This window comes from Phoca vitulina, unplaced genomic scaffold (genome assembly GCF_004348235.1).
Source record: "Phoca vitulina isolate PV1807 unplaced genomic scaffold, GSC_HSeal_1.0 scaffold11, whole genome shotgun sequence".
Classification (NCBI taxonomy): Eukaryota; Metazoa; Chordata; class Mammalia; order Carnivora; family Phocidae; genus Phoca; species Phoca vitulina.
The window spans coordinates 48685140-48700781 of NW_022589714.1; the positions used below are offsets into that span (position 1 = coordinate 48685140).

Consider the following 15642-nt stretch of genomic DNA (forward strand, 5'->3'; position numbering starts at 1 on the left):
ATTCTGCCCCCGTGCTATGACATGGATGAACCTCAAAGACATTGTATTAGTGCAGTAAGGCAGTCACAAAAGGACAAATACAGTTTGACTCCACTTATAGGAGGTACCTCGAGGAGCCAAATTCATGGAGATGGGAAGTGGAGTGGTGATTGCCAGGGGCTGGGGGGAAGTTAGTGCTTAATGGGTATGGGGTGTCAGTTTGGGCAGGTGAGAGAAGTGCTGGAGGTGGTGGCACTGCGGCTGGAATGTGCTTAATGCCATTGAGCTTATGCTTAAAAGTTACTACATAAATTTTATGATCTATACATTGTACCACAACTTTTTATTATTTTTTTATTTTTAAAGATTTTATTTATTTATTTGACAGAGAGAGACACAGCGAGAGAGGGAACACAAGCAGGGGGAGTGGGAGAGGGAGAAGCAGGCTTCCCGCGGAGCAGGGAGCCCGATGCGGGGCTCGATCCCAGGACCCCAGGATCATGACCTGAGCCGAAGGCAGACGCTTAACGACTGAGCCACCCAGGTGCCCCTGTACCACAACTTTTTTAAAAAAAGAGTGGTTGCAGGGCGCCTGCGTGGCTCAGGTGGTTAAGCTTCTGGCTCTTGGTTTCAGCTCAGGTCATGATCTCAGGGTCGTGGGATGGAGCCCCGTGTCCGGCTCTGCGTGGGCTCTGCGCGCAGTGGGGAGTCTGCTTGAAGAGTCTCTCCCTCTGCCCCTCCCCTGACTCTCTCTCTCTCTCTCAAAATAAATAAATCTTTAAAAAAAAAGAGTGGTTGCTGGTTGGGCTTGTTCTTTCAGCCTGAGTGCAATGGAGCAAAGCCGTAGCCAGCCACAGCCCGGCTATGACATGAGTAAGAAATAAGTCTTTGCTATTGTCTAAAAAAATCAAGAAGTAAATACCTTTTATGTTTATATCTGAGCATAATAAAAAAATTCGAGAGAAAATGTTTTTCATTAAGTTCTTTGTGTAAAAAAGAATGTGGAAAGTGAATGGATACCTCTCTTAATCCTTTCCTTCAAGGATTTAGAATAAAATCATCCAGATTTCATATAAGTATATATGATTTTTTTTTTTAATTTTATTTTATTATGTTAATCACCATACATTACATCATTAGTTTTTTTGTTTTGTTTTGTTTTTAAAGATTTTATTTATTTATTTGAGAGAGAGAATGAGATAGAGCATGAGAGGGGGGAGGGTCAGAGGGAGAAGCAGACTCCCTGCTGAGCAGGGAGCCCGATGTGGGACTTGATCCCGGGACTCTAGGATCATGACCTGAGCCGAAGGAAGTCACTTAACCAGCTGAGCCACCCAGGCGCCCTACATCGTTAGTTTTTGATGTAGTGTTCCATGATTCATTGTTTGCGTATAACACCCAGTGCTCATTTAGTACGTGCCCTCTTTAATACCCATCACCAGGCTAGCCCATCCCCCCACCCCTTCCCTTCTAAACCCCTCAATTTGTTTCCCAGAGTCCATAGTCTCTCATGGTTCGTCTCCCCCTCTGATTTCCCCCCCTTCATTTTTCCCTTCCTACTATCTTCTTCTTCTTTTTTTTTTTTTTTAACATATAATGTATTATTTGTTTCAGGGGTACAGGTCTGTGACTCATCAGTCTTACACAATTCACAGCGCTCACCATAGCACATACCCTCCCCAGTGTCCATCACCCAGCCCCCCCATCCCTCCCACCCCCCACCAAGTATATATGTTTTTTTAAAAGGATCAAGCTGAACTTTGGTTTTCCCCTTACAGCACCTTACTGCATCATGAAACATCTCCAGGTCTTTCCATATAAGTCTACTTTATTCTCTCTGTAGCTTATGGTATTTCACTGCGGAGACATGCCATATCTCCCTGACCAGTGGAGATTTATTATTTGTTACACTTTTAGCCGTTTACTTATTTAGTGGCCCAAGTCGAGATGGTTAGGGTATATGTGGGAAAATTTTTAAATTCTAAAGTGAAGCCCACTTGTCTTCCACAGGAGGGATGCTGGGTACTTACTGTCCATTGTTGCCTCAGAGTCCAGTTTCTGAAGCAGATTTGAATGCAGGGTTAGAACTACAGGGCTGTGCGTACTCCCCCTTCTGGAAATATTCCTGCCTTGTGTGTCTGGTCTCTCCCTGGGCATTGGGAATGGGTTGGGGTACAAGGCAGAGGACTGCCTCTTTTTTTTTTTTGGTCCTCAGAAACTTTTCCCCCAGCCTCTGCCGGTCGTGGCCCCGAAGCCCCCACCCTCTGCAGAGGAAAGTCCTGAGGCCCGGTCATGGCGGTCATGGCGGCTGCAGCCCTAGCCCTTGGGTCTGGTAAGCTTTGCTTCCTTCCGCTGCTTCACGAGACCTTGCCTGACCACCTAATAATCAATTAAAGTTTGCATTTCTTCCTGTGGTATAATAAATATATTTGGCCTTTGGCCCTGGTTCCTGGCACTGAGCTTCTAAAACCCTTTGAATTTCCTGGGTGATAGAATCGTCTCTTGTTACTCTTAAGGAGTCCCTTTCCAAGCACACAGGAGTTTTTGCTGACGAGGGGACTTAGGGCAGGTAGGGTCCCTGGATAGCCTCAGGATGGGCCTGGTCACCAGAGAGACCAAGTAATTGGAGGGTTGCAATTTTCAGCTCCACCAATAATTGGAGGGTTGCAATTTTCAGCTCCACCTGCCAACCTATAAGAAGGGAAGAAGACTGGTTATGAAGCCCAGTAAGACCTGCTGGGCAGTGAGATTTGACGAGTTCTTCTGGGTTGATGAACAAGAACACATCTGTGCCAGCAGGTGGCACAGCCTAAGTCCTCCGGGGACAGAAGCACCTACGCTCTGCTTATGATCTCTACATCTAGCTGTTTAGTCATATCTTTCAATACCTTTGTAATAAACTGGCACTAGTAAGTAAACTGTTTTCCTGAGTTCTGAGAGTGGCTCTAGCAATTAATCGAACCTGAGGAGGGGGTCATGGGAACCCCTGATTTAGAGCCAGTTAGTCAGAAGTGCAGGTGACAACTTGGACTTGGTGATTGGCATCCGCAGTGGGGACAGTCCAGTGGAACTGAGCCCTTAACCTGTGGGATCTGATGCTCTCTCCACGTAGACAGTGTCAGAAGTGAGTTAAATCATGAGACTCCCTTGGGGGGCCTGGCTGGCTCAGTCAGTGGAGCATGTGACTCTTGATCTTGGGATTGTGAGTTCAAGCCCCATGTTGGGTGTAGAGATTACTTAAAAAATAAATAAATAAATAATTTTTAAAAAAGATTAAAAAAATAAAATCTTAAAAAAAAAAAAGTTACGGGACACCCAGCTGGTGTCAGAGAACTATTTGGTGTAGGAAGACCCCCAAACACACACCTGTTTGGTGACCAAAAGTGTTGAGAGTTGGGGAGGGAAATACAGTTTTCCCTTGCACCTTCATTGCTGTGGTATTTGCTTGACCACGGCAGCCCTAGCCATCCCTTTCCCTGCTGGAAGACCCTTGTCTTGTTCCATAGCCGTCCTTACTCATCAGGTATAGACAGAGACTCAGAGCCTCCCCTTTACTCTGCTGAAAAATCCCTCGGGGATTATTCTTCTGGTGGCAGCAGAAATCCTGTGTTTCAGGATTGGGTGACCTTTGAAGATGTGTGAGGCCCTGGCCATACATGTCACTCATAGGGACTGGCGTTGCCTGGCCCTTCCGAGAGGAATCTCCATTAAGATGTGATGGAGAATTTTGGGAACGTGACCTGACTGGGTAAGAACTCTCTGTGTGTCTCAGTTAATCCATTGCTGACTAAGTCATTGCTGCCACCCATTTGTTGGCATGGTCTGAAGCTTTCAGGTTAGTTGGTTTTAGTTTCTGAATCCTTGTAAGCTGCATGGTCCCTCCTGATGAAGAGTGGGCTATTTCTGCTTCCCGTAAATGTTGGGTTCTGATACTTCCCCTACTGGAAATGGGCACATTTCCTGGGATCTGAGTTTACCCTCTCCAGCACCCAGGTGATCTGTCTGTATCGAAGACCTTGACCTTGGGAGTTTTACTTCCGGCCTAAGATGGTCGTCCCCTTAGAGAGCAGCCCCGCCTGTTGGCTTCCCCGGCCGTGTCTGTTTCATGTTGGCAGAAGGCCTAAGGCTGCTTTGGGTCCATTATCTCCCCTTTTCCTGTTCCCAGTGCTATGAATAGAATTTTATTTTTCCCAGCCTAATCTGATCATCTTCCTGGAACAAGGGGAAGCATGATGGGTACCAGATCTGCCGGCCACTTGAGGATGGAGGGCTTCGCTCACACCAGTGAGTGAGGGGAGTCCCTTAGCTCCCCTGCTGTGGCTACTCCTTCCCGTGTGCCTTCGGAAACATTGGGCGGAACGCTGATTTAGATGATTCCTCATTTTCTCTTGGTCTCTTGGCCACCAGGGGAAATCGGATAGAAACTTCGACAGGAATACCCCAGTGTGCATTTCCTCTCCCCTGGGTTAGCCATGAGCACCCGGAGCCTCTGACGTCTGCCTCTGCCTGCGCCGTCTGCGTGCAGTGAAGACCCCGAGGAGCTTCGCCCACAGCCGTTCCCCTTTACCTGCTGCTTTGTTTTCTCACCCCTTTCCTTCTGGGGCTTGACTTCATCTCTACACATCAGCTGACTGCGCTGTTCATTCCCTAGGTGTTCTGCCCGGCCCTTCGTTCCTCCCTCTCACTCTCTGTGTTACCAGCACACTCGGCCTTCCCTGTCGGCTGGCTCTCGGCCCCGTCCCAGCCCCCTTCCCTCCCTTACCGCGACGGCTTGGGAGGACGAGGGCCGCACACCAGCATTCTCTCTTCGGTGCTTCTGTTCTCAGGTTGGTTTTGGTGCACAGTGGCTATCAGGTCCTGCCGCGTTTTTATTTGTCAGGTGGTGAGGGCGGAGGCAGGGAGGCGGAGGCGGCTGGGAAGCAGGGCATTTCTGAGGACGCTCAGTGTGGAGGGAAGGCGTGGGGAGAACTCCCAAAGGCTGGGCCCCAGAGATCTAATTTTGTAGAATCTCCTGAGTCCCGAGAAACCACAAGAGGTCTTAGAAGAAAAGATCTTTCAAGTATGGCGAGTGCGGGAAGAGGTCCCCTGGGAAGTCACGACCTCCTGCTTGGCGGAAAATCTGCTGGAGAGAGGTCTGCGCTGTCCCGTTCCTGCGGCCCACAGGAATTGCGCTCACCAGCAGTCTGATCGAGGTAAGGAGCGCGAGGAAGCGCCGAGAAACAGAAACGTGCCCGGGCGTCGGTGTGCTCACGCCAGAGCGCACTCCCGCAGCAGGTGTGGGCAGTTGTGGTCTCGGGCTCCGAGCACCGCAGCAGACGGAAGGCCCGTGGCTGTGAGCGGCGTGGCAAAACCTTTAGCACCAGCTCCCAGCTTCCCACACCGGGCAAGAAGTCTCCTGAGTGCTGAGGGTGGAGAGAAAGCCCCAGGAGTCAGTCGCTCAGGCTGCTCATCGGTACTTCATAATCGAAAAAGCTCCGTGAACGTAATGAGTGTGGAAGAACCTTCCAAGACGACGAGGCACTTTCTCCTTTTCTTCGCGATGGGAGGGAGTATATGTGTGTCGGTAAGGAGTGCGGAGAGGCCTTTTCTCAGGAGGCTGCTTCTCTTTGTTGCAGATGTGGGAAGGCCTTTAGGAGGAATCCCAACCTTATTGATCGGCAGAGACTCCACTTCGGGGAGAGGCCTTGATGGGGAGGGAGGAGGGCAGAAAGGTGGCCAGCAATCACCAAGACCGTCATCAGCATAGTAGGTTTCATACCATTTCCAAGCCTGGAGTCTGACTAGTGGGAAAGCGGGAAAAGATCATCCCTTCCCTTCTCCCAGAATGGATGCAGGAGACCGAGGGTGCAAACACAGCAAGGAGGGGAAAGCCTTCCCTGTGGCTAATTCCAAGCCGTTTCTGTAAAGGGGCCAGAGAGTAAAAATGCTCGGCTGTGGGCTATCGGCCTGGCCCTGCTGTCGGAGCACAGAAGCAGCCAGAACTACGCATGCCGAGGAGTGTGGCTGCCTTCCAGTACGATTTGCTTTACGAAAACAGAGAGCCTACCGGGTTTGGCCCGCAGGTCCTACTTTGCCAACCCCTGTTCCAGAGAGAAAGCCTCTCGAGAAGCCTTGATAATCAGAGGATGGAGTCACGAGACAGGATTCGTAATGCAGAGAAACCTCGGAACAGCACGATCAGTGCAACAGAACCTTCAGGGCGGTGCTCCAGCCTGTCAGAGGGCGGTAGGAGAGGCCTGAAAGATCCAGAAACCTGGGTTTTGCCACAAAATAGCCGAAGGACCAGCACCCAGTCACTCAAAAGCCACAGGGCTTTTATGAGAAGAACAAGAGAGTACATCTGAGAGTGCTTCCAAAATGAATATGATAAACACATATATTAATTTTTGTAAGTGATCTCTACACCCACCGTGGGGCTTGAGCTCACAACCCCAAGATCAAGAGTCGCACACTCCACTGACAGAGCCAGCCAGGCGCCCCGCTATGGTAAACACATTTAAAATGGTGATTTATGTGAAAAGATGTTACTCATCCTCCGAATAGTTTCTGAGCCCCTGCCTCGCCAGGTTCCTGCAGAAGGAAATCGGGAGCAGAGAGGGCAGGTGGTGTTTAGCGCCACGGGACAGGATGATTTCACCGAGGGGATTCATGAGGGTCATGCTGGGGGCTCCAACATTCAGCAGTAGGGGGAAGCGAGGGACTCAGCCTGGAAGATTGTGAAAGTGTCCCGTGAGGTGGGAAAACAGCAGTGAGGAGCCGGGAAGGCAGTGCCTGAGGATGGGACAGTCGCCTCCTGGTGCTGCTGCTGAGCAGGCAGGCGTAGGACTGGGCAGGGACACTGGCTCTGTTGAGGGCGCTGTCTGAGCTCCCCGCGGCTGCACCTAGCACCTAGCACTTAGCACCTAGCACCTAGCACCTAGCACCAGCCGAGCGGCTTAGAACAATAGGAATTCTCAGGGTTCTGGAGGCCAGAGGTCCAAAATCAAGGTACCAGCGGGACCGAGCTCCCTCTGCGGGCCCTGGGGGATAATCCTTTGCCTCAGCCAGCTCCTGGGGCTCCCAAGGCTCCTTGGTTTGTGGCCGTGGAACTCCATTCTCCGCCTGTGTCTTCTCAAGGCCCGCTATCCTGTCCGTGTCTCTTCTGTGGCTCCTAGGACACTTGTCTTTGGATTTAGGGCTCCTCTCGTAATCCAGGATGATCTAGTCTCAAGATTCTTAATTACATCGGCAAACACCCTTTTTCCAAATCCGTTTGCACTCCTAGGTTCCAGGGGTTAGGACGTGGATGTAACTCTTGCAGGGGCACCTTCCGGCCCGCTCCAGGTTTTGCTGCTGAAGCGATGGTGACAAAGCCAGTAACAAAGGGAGCCGGTTCTGAAGGGATTGGGGGAGGGGAGGGAGAGGGGAGTGTGCCGCAAGCCAGTGTGGAGCTGGAGGGTAAGACTGAGTCGGATCCTCTGATACCCTGCTCTCCCTGTCGGATGTAGCATTCCCCTCCCCCCACACACACATGTCATGGCTTTTCTGGAATCAGCCATTGCAGTGGGCGCATTGTATCAGGGTCTTTAGAGGCCACATGAGCTTCCCCCGGGGGTGGGGGGATAGCATTGCCAAGGCCAGGGGGTGGGGGGGTGGCCAGGAGGTAAAAGAGATGAAACTCGCAGTGGCCCGACTTCCGTGGGCACTTCTGGAAGGCCGGAAGGCGGTACCTGGGACTGGCAGAAGTCGGTTACCTGCAGTCGTGAGGCGACTTTCCACCAAACAAATGGCATGTCCTCCCCCAACAACAGGAAGCCTGTCCTCACTCACTAAACCCACTGCCCAAACTTGCAGGAGGAAGAGGTAGTCTTCCTGAATGCCGGGCACCCACGGGAGGCTTGCCATCGGGCCGGGACCCAGGTCTCCGATGGGAATGGCTCACCCTGGCTATTTCGCCTAGGAAATCTCAAACCGGCACGCCAACAGTGGTGCGCTTTCGGGAATTGTGAGTTGAGGTCATCTCAGCCTTGAACAAAAGAGAACTAAACAGAAGATCTCAGGTGGAGGCCTTGGCCAGGATAGGCCGCGTTGCGATGTGCAGACACACCGTGGTGGCGGAGGAAGTTACTCCCCGGAGGGTTAGCACCGGGAGGACGACGGGGCGTGTGTGGAGGGGTGGAGGGTGTATTTCAAGTCTCAGCTGAAACCCGTTTCAGAAAGACAGCCCTGAGTAAGTGGGGTTCCCTGTTTCAGCTCACCTGTCCCATGTCGGCCTGGGAGCGTCGCTCCACCATGGCGAGGTCTGGCCCAGCGTCGCCCCCACGGACCGCATGGACCGCAGAAGGGGAGGCAGACCCCGCTGGCTCCCGCATCTCGGAGAGGGCTTTGTCCCGAGCAGTCGCTCTGTGCTGCCTGGGGGGGACACTGCCGCCTCCGCCCTGCAGGAGCCCATCTGTGAGCTCTGACCCCCGCACAGCCCCCCGCCCACCCCCCCTGGCAGGGTGTGCAGGGGAGTCTCCCGCAGTCACTGAGGGCGGAGTATATGCAACCCTCCCTCTGCACCGCTGCCTCTCCAGCGGCCTCTTGGCACCTTGGCGATCGCTTGCTACCTCCCAGCTCTTCCCCTTCCCTGTCCTTATTCCCAGACTGAGGAATGCCACCCTGAAGTGTTTCCTTTGAGCCACCCCGCCCCCAGGTTCCCCACTCTCTCAGCCAGCCCTAGCTGAGAGACGGCGCAGTGTGCTACCCCAGCACCAGCATAAGGCCCTCCGCCCCTTGCCTTCTCCCCGGGCAGAAGTACTTCAAACCGTCTGATGGAAGCAAACATTTCTATTTTGGGGGGCGCCTGGGTGGCGCAGTCCTTAGGCATCTGCCTTCGGCTCAGGTCATGATCCCGGGGTCCTGGGCTCAAGCCCCACATCGGGCTCCCTGCTCAGCGGGAAGCCTGCTTCTCCCTCTCCCACTCCCCCTGCTTGTGTTCCCTCTCTCGCTGTGTCTCTCTCTGTCAAAAAATAAATAAAAAATCTAAATAAATAAATAAATAAACTTTAAAAAAATTTCTATTTTTTTTTTAAGATTTATTTTATTTGAGAAGGAAAGAGAATCTTAAGTAGACACCACACTGAGAGTGGAGCCCGACTCGGGCCTCGATCTCACAACTCTGAGATCACGACCTGAGCCGAAATCAAGGGTCGGACGCTTAACTGACTGAGCCACCCAAGCGCCCCAAATATTTCTACTTCTACATACGCTCCTGGGCGTGTTCACACACGGGCATCGCTCTACTCTCTATGAGCAGGTGGGCCAGACACACACGGCCTCTGAGGTTTGACGTTGGAAATGGAATTACTGGAGAAGCTCACTTTCTATGTCGTGCGCCTCTAATGTTTTCTGTCATCAGAATGAGAAATTAAAATACCGAAAAATATGTGTGTGGTTGCTTACTAACCGCTAGTTACTCGTATCTTTTGTATGCAATGTTTTCAGGATGAGGGCTCAACTCAGCTGATCTTTCCATACATTTATTTCTCTTGAAATTTAATTTTGACACACCAGGTCCACATGGTATATAAAGCACAGAGTAAAAACAATTTATAACATTTTTGGCTAAAGGAAAGTTGTAGAAAAGTAATTTCTATCCAATCAAATTGGCGTTTTTTAAAATTAAAGCCTAGTTCTAATGGGATTGCTGAAAAGGGTATATGATCTTGGAATATTTAAGAAGTATCCATTTTGTTGCCCACTGGTGTACTGATGGCAAAGTTTTTTCTAAGTGATGTTTATTTGCGAGTTGTGAAGAGAGGGGAGTGTCCCACAGTCCCTTGGGGACCCGTCTCCAGGAGTGGAGTGGACTTCATAACCCGGGGTTCAGCATGGCCCAGAAGGGACGCTCTGGCACCCCGCTCCCCTCCTGACACCTGGCACTCAATGCGTAATCTGAAAAGAAAAACCAGGATAGTTCCTATTGCATAGACAATCAAGGAGGAAAATCCCTGAAATGCTTTTTCAAAAGCAAACTCTGCCTCGCCCTTCTAGTTTCTTTGATCCTGATTCTATTGTGCTATAAACTGTGACATATTTGAATTCAAATTTTATTGTTAAGAAAGGCAATTTCCCCTGTTAGAGGTGCCCTTCTGGGGGAACTTCTTACAGGGGCCCCCACCCCCTGCACCCACAAGCCTTTTTGAGGGGTGGCATTAAAGACTTGGGCCTAGACTGAGCCTTGGAGCGCAGAGAACATTCCTTAGTCATCTTGGTGACTCCAGCACTAGGTGTGAACGAATGAGAGGCCTGTGGGGCTTTCACGTGGCCCTCAACCCTGTGCCTGCTTCTGGGGGGAGCTGGGCTTTGCAGTCTGCCCACCCTGCTCTTGAATTCTGGCTCAGGGTGGGAGGGGAGGTGGCTGGCCCCACAAACCTGGGCGGCAGCTGGCTCCAGCGCCCTGGGTCAGGGAACAGTGAGGGCGCCCGGGATGCAGGGGGTGGGGGGGGCTGAGAGCACCCCTGCCCCCTGACCAAGAAGCAGGGGTGCAGGGAGGCTGGAAAAGAGGCCTGGCCCAGGGAATGGGAGAGAGTTTACGGCGCTGGGAGGACAGGCAGGAAAAGGTTTCCATTCCATGAGGAAAAGGAAGGAGAGAGCCTGGTTTTAAAATACCTCCCGGCCTCCGACGGAGGAGTGGGGGCTGGGGCGCGTGGAGCCGCCCCCAAATCATAGGCAACACAGGCATCGAGCCTCAAGCCTCGGGAGAACCAGGTTTATGAGCTTTGAAACCCTCTGAGATGTGAGAGATAATATCCATAAAATCCAGGATTGCTAGAAAGCCACAGACTTGCTTCTCCAAACTGCTGAAAATAGAAAGTAGGAAGTGAAATTAATAGCGCTGGGGATGAGAGGGAAACCAGGCCATGTGTGCATATCTTCAAAGCGAGAAAACAACCCCATCTTAAGAGCACATTACATTCCAGGTGCTGAACCAAGCCATTTCCACTTATTATTTCATTTAATCCTCATAAAAGCCCGAGGAGATAGGTCCTACAATCTTGTGTTATCGATGAACTTCTCTTACGTTGGGTAACTGGCTCCAAAGTCACAGAGCTGAGCTGTGTTCTAGCGGACTCAAGAGGATGGATTTAATCACTGTGCCCGTAGCTTTGGAAGCTTTTCCACAAAGACCCACAGTAAGAGACGGATTTTAGATCTGAACCCAGCACACATACATCTAATATATAACTGAAAGGAGAATTTCATAAAACAGCATGTACCCTTACCACCCACAGCGCTGATATTTTCTATTCGTTCTGTTTTATTTAAAAGCAAATGCTAGTCAAGACCTAGTAAATGCATTTCCTCATCCATTAATGGGACAGGACCCCCAATGGCCCCCGCGCTTGGAGAAGCACTGCATTACCCCCTCCCGCCAGTGGAGGGGGGGTACACTGGACCCAGAAGAGGGCTTTACCAGGCCCCCCTAAATTGCTGGGCTGGAGGGTAAATACCTCCCCGGATAAACAGTGCAGACTGTAGGATCCTCTGGAATCTCCTGGTCCTGATGAATTACACCCCAGCACCGTACGAGAAGGAGCCTCACAAACCTTGCAGGAAGTGCTGCAAATGAGACTGGCAGTGACTTATGAACAAATAATTCGTAAGCCGTTATAAAGGGGTACGGCGTGCCTTCATGAGGAAGCCTGCACACCGGATCTCTGTCCTGTTTGCAGTCCTTGCCCGGCGCTGCAGACACGGTGCGCGGGAATTTCAGCAAAGCGCTTGGCTGATTTCCTGAAAGCCCGCAGGATAACTGGGGAACTGTAGGATGGTTTGTGGCTAAGTACACGTATTCTTGGCGGACTGCCTGTCCCAAACAGGGCTCAAAAGAGACAATCCATGAGGGAGTTCTTTGTAAAAACAAAAGCACTCAGGGGCGCCTGGGTGGCTCAGATGGTTAAGCGTCTGCCTTCGGCTCAGGTCATGATCCCAGGGTCCTGGGATTGAGCCCCACATCGGGCTCCTGGCTCAGTGGGGAGCCTGCTTCTCCCTCTCCCTCTGCGTCTCCCACTGCTCATGCTCTCTCTCTCTATCTCTGTGTCTCAAATGAATAAATAAAATCTTTAAAAAAAAAGCGCAGAACAAGTGGAAATGATCATTTATAGATTTAATTGCCTCTGCCTCCTCCATGGCGGTGTGAGCCCTGAGAGGGTGGAGGACTTGTTTCCCCGGCTGCCTTGCGTCCCCAGCACTTAGCCCACGCTCCGGCATTTAGTGGCTCCTCAAGGACTCTCGGGGAATGTTATCATTAATCAATCAATATCTGCCTGAAAGAGGACCCCAAGGACATGCGCCAGGGTTCAGACCTTCGTCCTCTCATGGTCCACCCTCTCACGGGTGATACGGGGGGAGGCATGGATGACATATTTACCAAAGTTTCAGGTGGCCCCAAAAACTGGGACAGCCAAAGCACTGGATGACAGAATCAGGGTCCAAAAATAACTTAGCAGCCTGGCATGGTGGGCTGACTCAAGATGAAAAATAATGACGATCTGTGTTCTGCCTGTAGGTCTCAGACTTAGCTTGGCGAGCCCAGGATGAGGGGGGCTAGGGCCTCACAGCAACACGCATCAGGGACTCATGGCTCTTATTGGAAGCTAACAAATGAGGCAGCGATGTGGCAAGGTCGCCAACGCTGCAGACTTAACCTGTGCAAATACAAGCTTAGTGAACAGTAGAGGGAGGTCAGAGCCCCTCTACTTCATGCAGGTCAAATGACGCTGGGAGACCTGGCTTTGAATGACGAAGGGTCCTGGTGACACACTGCAAACCTTCCAGAGGGGACTAGGTTGAATTTGCCCGCATCAAAATCAAGGGTATCTGTTGCGTAAAGCCCTCCAGAAAGGTACTGACTGGCTAGATAACTCAGCAGGAAAAGATGTTATATGCAATTAACACAGAATTAACATCTAGAGTGTTTAAGGAACACCTTCACATCAACAAGAGAAAGGCAGGAAAGAGTGAGAAAGGAGGGCACAGGGAATGAGCGGGCACTTGGCTGGAGAGGAAATTGGAAATATTGCCAATCCCAGGCGAGCCTGCAATTCACCTCTAATCAAAAGATTGCAAATTAAAACAACAGGACTCTCTGGTAATAGCAGGAGAACCTCTCCCGCAACCCTCCTGCTGAAACAACTAAAAAAAACTGGATAGAGTGTTGAAAGGAGCCTCTGTAAAGAGCTGACAAGATGGGACAGCATCACTCTGATGGGCACGGGGATCAAGGAGAAGCTGCTCTCTTCCTGAGGACCTCTGCCCACTAGCGGACAGTTGAGCTCTCCTCCTGATGGCCTCTTGAGATGAGTGTGTCTCCACCACAGCCCCGCGGGTGGGAAGTCTAACGGGAGACCCCATTCCCCCCAATAAGCCAGGTTAAGGGTAAACCGGAAGTGGGCCAGCCTGGGGAGATCACAGCCTGGCTCTGTCGGTGCAGGTGACCCTGGGTATCCCAAGCCTTAACTTAGAGAAGCTCAGCGCCGGTGATGCCCCCAGGCTCTTGGAAGCAGCAAACACAAATGCTCTGTGGAGGAGATTACCTTCCTTCTGAATTATTCCTACGAATAAGACAACAACCAGCATGTCGTCAAAGATAACCCAGGAAACAAGGAAATCAGGCTCCAGCCCGCTGCCCTAGAAGCCCAATTTCTGCGGCTGCCAGACTCCACGTCTGACCGCTGGGGACAAAGGGAGTGTGTGGCCATCAGCAGCTGTGTGCCCCAGCAGCCAGGGGTTGTGTGAGTGTGTGACAGTGTGTGCCCCCAACATGCTGGAATGTTCTCCCTGGCCGAGCTGGTCAGGTTTTGTGATAATCTTCTAACTTTAAAAAAAAACACGTGGGTGGCACCTGGGTGGCTCAGTCATTAAGTGTCTGCCTTCGGCTCAGGTCATGATCCCAGGGTCCTGGGATTGAGCCCCACATCGGGCTCCCTGCTCTGCAGGAAGCCTGCTTCTCCCTCTCCCTCTCCCCCTGCTCGTGTTCTCTCTCTCGCTGTGTATCTCTCTCTGTCAAATAAATAAAATCTTTTAAAAAAAATAAATAAATAAAAATAAAAATAAAAAAACACATGGTTGGGGGCACCTGGGTGGCTCAGTTAGTTGAGTGTCTGCCTTCGGCTTGGATCATGATCCCAGGGTCCTGGGATCGAGCCCCACATCGGGCTCCCTGCTCCGCCGGGAGTCTGCTTCTCCCTCTCCCTCTGTCCCTCCCCCTGCTTGTGCTCTCTCTCTCTGTCAAATAAATGGATAAAATCTTAAAACAAAACAAAACAAAAACAAAAACACATGGTTGAAGAAGGGCCACTTTTTCTAATTTGTATGAAGATGCCCTCTGGCCTAGGTGCCACCCCATGTAAAGACTCTAGATAATGGAACTACGTGATACAGATGATAAACTAAGTTTACTGTTGTAAAGAAGTAGGTTGAATATCTCTGCAGGGAATAGGAAAGTAGAAAAGTGATATGGTACATCTTAAAAGGAACCAGGTTGGACTTCTAGAAATACTAAATGCAGTAAATGAAATGGGAGGCGCTTTGGGAGCCACAGGCTTCGGTTCAGGCATGGCCAAGTCCAAGAACCATACCACGACCGCCAGTCACAAAAATGGCACAGAAAAGGCATCAAGAAACCCCGGTCACAAAGATATGAATCTCGGGCGCCTGCGTGGCTCAGTAGGTTAAGCATCCAACTCTTGGTTTCCACTCAGGTCATGATCTCAGGGTCGTGAGATTGAGCCTCGTGTGGGGCTCTGCACTCCGCATGGAGTCTGCTTGAGATTCTCTCTCTTATTCTCTCAAATAATAAAGAAATCTTTAAAAAAAGATATGAATCTCTTAAGAGGGCAGATTCTGAGTTCCTGAGGAACATGTGCTTTGCCAAGAAGCACAAGAAGGGCATGAATTAGATGCAGGCCAACAACACCAAGGCCGTGCGTGCACGTGCTGAGACTATCAAGGACCTCATCAAGCCCATGGAGGTCAAGCCCAAGGTCCCAAAGGGCGGCAGCCGCGAGCTCAATCGATTTGCCTGCATCGCTCACCCCAAGCTCGGGAAACCTGCTCGTGTCCACTTTGCCAAGGGTCTCAGGGCTCTGCAGCCCGAAGTCCAAGACCAAGGCTCAGACCAAGGCCCAGGCCGCAGCTGCGCCCCCCGCTCCAGCTCCTGCTGCAGCTCAGGCTCCCAGAGGCGCCCAGCCCCCACAAAGGCTCCGGTGCAGAGACCTCTGCCAGTGTGAGGACAGAAGGACTGATGCGACGCCCGGGCTTCTGTCTGCATGGGGCTGGTGTCCTCCGTGCTATTTGAACAAATAAACCTGTGGCGGGATCTGTCAAAAAAACAAAAATGAAATGAAAAGGTCATGGCAATGAGACAACCACTTTATCCCAGTTAGAGAGACCAAAGATAGAAAGGTGGGAAATAAGCAACACTGGCCAAGATCTGGGGAGCTGGGATCCTTGGGCAACATTAGTGGATACGTAGAGAATATGGCCCTCTGGAAAGGCACCTGTAGTGCTTTGCAAAATTGGCACGTGTGCGTACTGTCCCCTGGGTTCAGAGCTCAGAGAAACCCTCGCCCAGGCCCGTGCAGAGACAAGTGCCAGAAGGAGCCTTCATCCCAGCCTTGTGCAAGACTGCAAGCAGCT

The 15642-nt window shown here is 51.3% G+C and overlaps 1 pseudogene; it reads left to right on the forward strand.

The window, feature by feature from the left end:
• The first annotated feature begins 14559 nt into the window (after positions 1 to 14559).
• Positions 14560 to 15309, forward strand: LOC116635819 (annotated as a pseudogene).
• The last annotated feature ends 333 nt before the right edge of the window (positions 15310 to 15642 follow it).